Below are 6,361 nucleotides of genomic sequence, written 5' to 3'. Positions count from 1 at the left end.
CCTTGACCTTCAATACTTCATATCAATATATTTCATTGATATTGGAAGTCCTTTGTCATTTCATTCTTCACAGAGCCTTTAACATATTAATGAACTTCTTTCCATGACCTGGTTACAGACTTAGAACATTAATTTCTTCTCTTGATTCTTTGTATTTATCCAGTCTTCTTCTTCAGGGTTCATGTGCTTCACAATTAATATTATTTATCTGTTTCTGTTTCATGTTGAGTTATATTTCCTCGGTTACGTATTATGTTACATTATTCTCTACAAGCTCCCCTATTTGTTTGTTAGAGTTCGACAAGCAAATTCTTAAGGATAACTCAACTGGCAATAAGAAAAAGTACGGATTGAAAACAAAGAATAATATTAAATGCATTATACTTCACCTATACAATTTCAGATTTCTTAAATTACAAACTATAAAGAAATGTTCCTCTAGCCTGAACAGATAAACTAAGTCTTCTTTGTCTTTGTCTTCTTGTGTTTCTTGCCTTGACTACCTTCTCCTTCTTGAGTAAATTGAGTCTGAACAAACTTTTTGTTCGCAACTTTCTTCCTGGGATCTAATGCCCATGTTGAGTCTGGAAGAGATGTTCATTTGCTTTGATCCAAAATTTCATTCAGCCTTGCTTGAACATTATCACGAGCTTTAATTTTAAGTGCATTCATGGGAGGTGGATTGTTTAGTTCATCAAGCATCAATTGAAGATATATGATCTTGGAGACTTTAGGAATAAGTTCAAACAACAATGTAGATCTTCTTGCCAGTACAAAGACAGTTATCCTTTTAGGGTGTCCTCGTACTCTCTTGGTGTTGTTGATAGACTCTTCTTCTTCTACATCTTCAAGTATCTCCATGATTGGAATCAGTGCAACCTTATCAGCTTTGCATGTGAAAATTTTGAAAGGCTTTCTTGATTGAGTCTGATTCACTTGCTCTTAAATCTTTGATCTTGATCTTCTTTTTATTGATCTCAAAGACTAGGTCCCCTTCTTTATCTTTGTTGATAATAGGTTCACTATCCTTAATAAGATCAATTACCGCCTCTCCATCACCTCATGATATGCTCTGCTTAGCTTCTTCATATCCTTCTCTGAATCTCTAATCATCTTATCATTCGACCTATAAGCATATAGTGCCTTAGCAGCTTTGAGATCTGCTTTCGACCTTTTTACTCCAGGAGCATCCAGATTCGCTCTCTTGCTTCTCAGTTGACTTTCTAGATAAGTGAGTTGTTGATAAGAATGAGTCTTAAGTGTTTATCAGACAATATGATGTTCTGCATTCTGCCATCTGCAAACCTCTTAATCACATATGGATGAAGGAATTCTTGATGAGACACATCCATCATCATCATCCAAATCTTGTTAATGAAATATTCATTCTCATTTGATATCAGCCATGGAATCTTCGAGGTATGAACAAATAATTTAACAATGTTTAGCTTTCTCAAAATACTGGTGGATATCCTTATTTGAAACCCGTCAATGTGATTAACATAAATTCTCCACCCATTCTCCAGAACATTCACCATAGTATCAGTGATTACTCGATTGAACTCATGATATAACTCATGAATGTTGACATAGAGATTTCTAAAGTTTTCCACAATATTTAAAAGATTTCTGTTTCCAGTGTCTGATTTAAGATAGAGTTCAGGTTTGTCCATTTTCCTTTTCATATCATCCCATTCACTTTCTTTTCTGTTTCTTCAAAGGTATGATTCTCTAGCTTCTATGGCTTCCTTTCTCTGAATAATTCTCTGTACTCTTGCTCTTGATATCTCTATCTTGTCTTGAATTGTTTCATAAGATAATTTAAATTCTTCAAAAAATCCATAGTACAAGCATTCATCCTAGAAAGCATCTTCATCTTCATATTCTTCATCTTCAGTGATCTTCTTCCTCTCTTCCACCTCTACATTCTCAACTACAGGTTCACATCCCTTGGGAACATCACTCTCATCTATCTCCCCTTCCTCCAAACCTTCCAATTCAAGCTCTGAGAATATGAGCCTTCGAGCATATACCTCTAATAGAAGAGTCCTCTGAGCTTTAATGACTTGACTCAGAAGATCCTGTTTAGATTTTTATTGCCCCTCTGAGTTGTAGAACTCTTCTCAGCAACTCTTGCTTTAACAAGTACCCTTTCATCAATTCTTTCTTCACCCATCTCCTCTTCTAGATCATCACCAAACTCATCATATTCAGAGCTAGCTGCTTGAAACGCATCTTGAATCAAATCCACATCAGCAGCTACTTTTTCTTGCTCTACCCTTCCCCCCAGTTGTGTTATCCTTTAGAGATGTGGTTGATTGAGCAGGCAAGATCAAGTTAGAGACGTCTTGAATAAGTGGTTCTGAAATAGAGACTTTCTTACTGACTGATGTCTTTGGCCCAATAATGGCAGGAACTATTCTAGTGATGGTAGGGATTGATACTTGTTTCCTAACTGAGAGCTTTGACTCAATATTGGCAATTGCCTTTCCCTTTCTTGAGTGTGAAAGTGATTGCTCCATAAATTCCATTAAGCTTGCAAATGATGCTTATTGAAGTTCAAGTTGCTCAGAAATATGGGTAATCTAATGATCCCTAAGAGGCAATTCAGCCTTAAGATATTGATCCTTTGGAGCCATCTGTTCTCTGATATATTCATCTTTGAATGCCAACTGCTCTTCAAGATATGATTTTGTTACATATTGTGACATGACTATAGGTATATTTTGGATGGTAGGTGCCTCACTGGCTTCTCGCGGTGTTTCGCTCAGCACTCTATCACTCGGTTTAGGGATTGGTGTGTCACTCATCCTCACGGAGACATTTCTCTCATAGCTCCGAGATCCAGAAGTACCTGCAGAATACACTGAAGCCATCCTTGAGGAGGTCAGCAGTGGTGCAATGGGAGTTTGCGATTACCGATCCTTGTACAAGACAAGTTGTATATCATCCCGAGATGACTATGCTAGAGTTTGAATATCTAGAAGGATCACTAAGGCCATCATACTTGGCATCCGTTCCTCATCTTCCTCTAGTGTCGATGAAGACACTTTCCCCTTAGGCACACCAGGTGAATCTGGTTCATCGCCAATGGGTTGCTGATCCGCACATATGTTGGATCCCCTATCCAAAGATGCATTAAGGTTTATTAGTCATGTAAGGGTAAGTGTTGTGCTAGATGTGGCACCAACTACAGCACTCTCTCCTGACATATGTGAAGGAAGTTGATCCATTGAAGGACCTTGAACAGGATATTCTAATCGTAATATGGTTGAATGTCTTGTTTCCGTCAACTCTTCCTCACCAAATAACGCTCTTCTGATAGACAGGATGCCGTGATCGATGGGCGAATTTCAATAGACACATCTTGTTGAGAAGATGAATCTAAGAACTGTTTAATTGCCTTTATAGCCATTTTATCCTTTTGAGAATATACAAGGGGGATTATAGTTATCTCAGTGTGTGTACTACTTTGCTTTTAAGGAGACAGAGTTGTGGGTTCTCTCATTATACCTTCCTTATTTGCTGCATCTTGTGCAGTTTCGCCCTCTTCACTCATTGGATCCTTATACTCCAGGGATTTGGCTAAGAGATTTTGAGAATGTTGTATAGGCTCTAGAGGGTGGTTATGAATTTGCCGAAAAACAAATTCACTTCCTTTCTAATCTAATTGATCCTCAAGAATGTGTGTGTAAAAATCATCTATTTGTAATTCTTTTATGTCAATTATCAGAAAAGTCTTCAAAAGTTGGACTTGGAGGAGATTCATTCATAATTGAGAGATCTGGTCGGTAGACATCTGATTCTGATTGTTCGGGCTCAGCCTCTTCTTGCTGTTCAGCAGCTTCAGGTGGCACAGCCTCTTCTTGCTGTTCAGCAACTACAGGTTCCTGATCAATTTCCATAGGTTGAGCTTCAGCTTTAGGCTGTGGATCATTTGGATGAACATTTTATTGACTTGGACCTGCTTCATCTGGTTGTGTAGCTTCAGGATACTCATTAATGGAAGCAAAGTACTCTATGATGTGTTCTTTTAGTGAGAGTTTGTTGTTATTTGGATATGATCTTTGATTAATCAACTTGACAACCATCTTTGATTACAGCACATGAGAGTTTTCCAAGTTATCACTATGAACTAAAGCCTTCTGTTCTTCAGTCATCTTTCCAACTAAAACAATCTGTAGGAACCTTGTATACAAGATGAAATCTTGTTTCTGAGCCTAGTTCTCTAAGATCTTCTCCATGAACAAATGTCCAAAGTTGATTCAGAGATTTTCAGCAACATCTACTACAATAACTTGGTTGAACCTAGTCAGCCCATTAAATCAACCAGTCTTGGAATCCAAATAGTAAGATAATATGTTGAAGAATATATGCCATTCATTTGGTAGGTGGCTCTTGTTGAAGTGCTTTGGAAAGTTGTCATTTTCCATTATACAATAGATGCCCCTGAAGAAGCTCAGCAGTTCTCATTTCTTTGGTAATTCTACAAAGTTATCATGAGGAAGTTGGAGATGTTCATTAAAATTATCCTCAGTGATTCTTATTGTTTCGTCACCACTGAGAACGAGAAACCAAGATGATTTTCATCTGACGTGTCTTTAGTTATTGTGTGCACGTATCTGAAAAGCTCAACATTCAATTTGACATCAGTAATTAATGCATAACGCACAATCGAGTGTTCGTTTAGAAAATGGATCCATTTTTCAAAAGTACCCATCTTTATTGGATCACGTTCGAAAATCGAGACAATTTATTTTTAGTATCTTAATATTATCTGCCATTTAATTAAAAATGAGAATAAAATTTTGATATTAAAACAAATTAATTGTTCACTTAATTTAAAAACAAGAATTAAAAACCAACACATATAAATATTATGAACAAATAATGTTATGAACCCTAGAGAGCAACTGAATTAACAGTCCAATTAAGACTAATTAATAAATAACCAAACAGGGCCTTAAGTCCAAGAACACTTCAAATTCGATCATGTTAAATCCTGGATCAAATCTCAAGAAATTACTAAGAAAAGAATCTCCTCGTTCTGGGCTTTAAGAATCTATAAAAGTTGTAAATTTTGGCAGAGGTTCAATATGATTTTAATCGATTTAAAAAATTTACTCTCTCTTCTCTCTTACGACTTTGTGTTCTTTTGTGTATATAATGAAGAAAGTGAACTAATTTGAGTATATATATACACAGTGAAACAAAGAAAAAAATGTGAAGGGCTGATTTGCGACTACTGTGGTGCAACCTTAGATGGACTTCTAAGTTGCGACCACAGTGTCATAACTAACAACAAACAAAAAAACTAAGTCAAGTTAGTTGCTCACATAGGGTAACTTTTGGTACTTAGAGAAAATTCTATGTTGCAAGGTGAGATACCTCTTCTAACCCCTGTAGAGGCTGAGTGGCGACTACAGTGGGGGCTATAGAACCTAGTCATTCATTTAAGTTGCGACCCTTAGTGATAAGAAAAGCACACAGGAATTCTAAGTGTTCAACATACCGAGCTCTTTCGAAGCGCAACTTAGTTCAAATCTAAGTTGCGACCTCTGTTACCACTTCTGTACTTAAAAAAATTGTATCAGCTTTCCCACAAAATTTATTTTTAAAGATTATTAATTCTTATCTTAAAATGAAAAAGATTAATAATCCAAAATAAATAATGAGCTATTGTTATACCAATATACTGAATTCTTTTAAATATGAAATTATTTAAAATTCACTATGATTGATAATTCACAACTTTATTCACAATTATACAATTATTATCATTAATTGATAATATCATATTTTTGTTGGAATAAAATTATGCCGCTTATACCATTTTAATTTTAATGAACCTCTTTAAATATTAAATAATTTAAAATTTACTAAAATTAATAAATCACAACTTTGATTATTAAAATTGCAACAATTATCATTAAATTAATAATATCGCAATCTTTTATATCAAAATTATGTTGCATTATTTTAGTTATAATTTAATTAGTAATGATTAAATTATTTTCAAATATTTTGTCAATATAAATGTGCTCAAATATTTATTAATTAGATACAAGTAGAGATGCACAAAAAGCCCGGGCCCGAAAATCTGGCCCGGCCCGATCCGGTCAAAGCCCGGTCAAGCCCGGCCCGGTCCCGGCCCGGGCTTAGGGCCTCGACGGGCCCTATATTTTTAGGCAAAGCCCGGCCCGGCCCGGCCCGGCCCGGTTAAAAGCCCGGGCTAAGCCCGGTCTTTTGAAAAGCCCAGGCTTAAGCCCGACCCGAATAAAAGCCCGATTAAGGCCCGATTTAAACTCGATTTTTATTCGAATAATTAATTTTATTATTTATATATTCAACTTTAAACATG

The sequence above is a fragment of the Apium graveolens genome, chromosome 7 (assembly GCF_009905375.1).
Source record: "Apium graveolens cultivar Ventura chromosome 7, ASM990537v1, whole genome shotgun sequence".
NCBI classification, from domain to species: Eukaryota; Viridiplantae; Streptophyta; class Magnoliopsida; order Apiales; family Apiaceae; genus Apium; species Apium graveolens.
Note: the sequence above shows the minus strand (reverse complement) of the source record.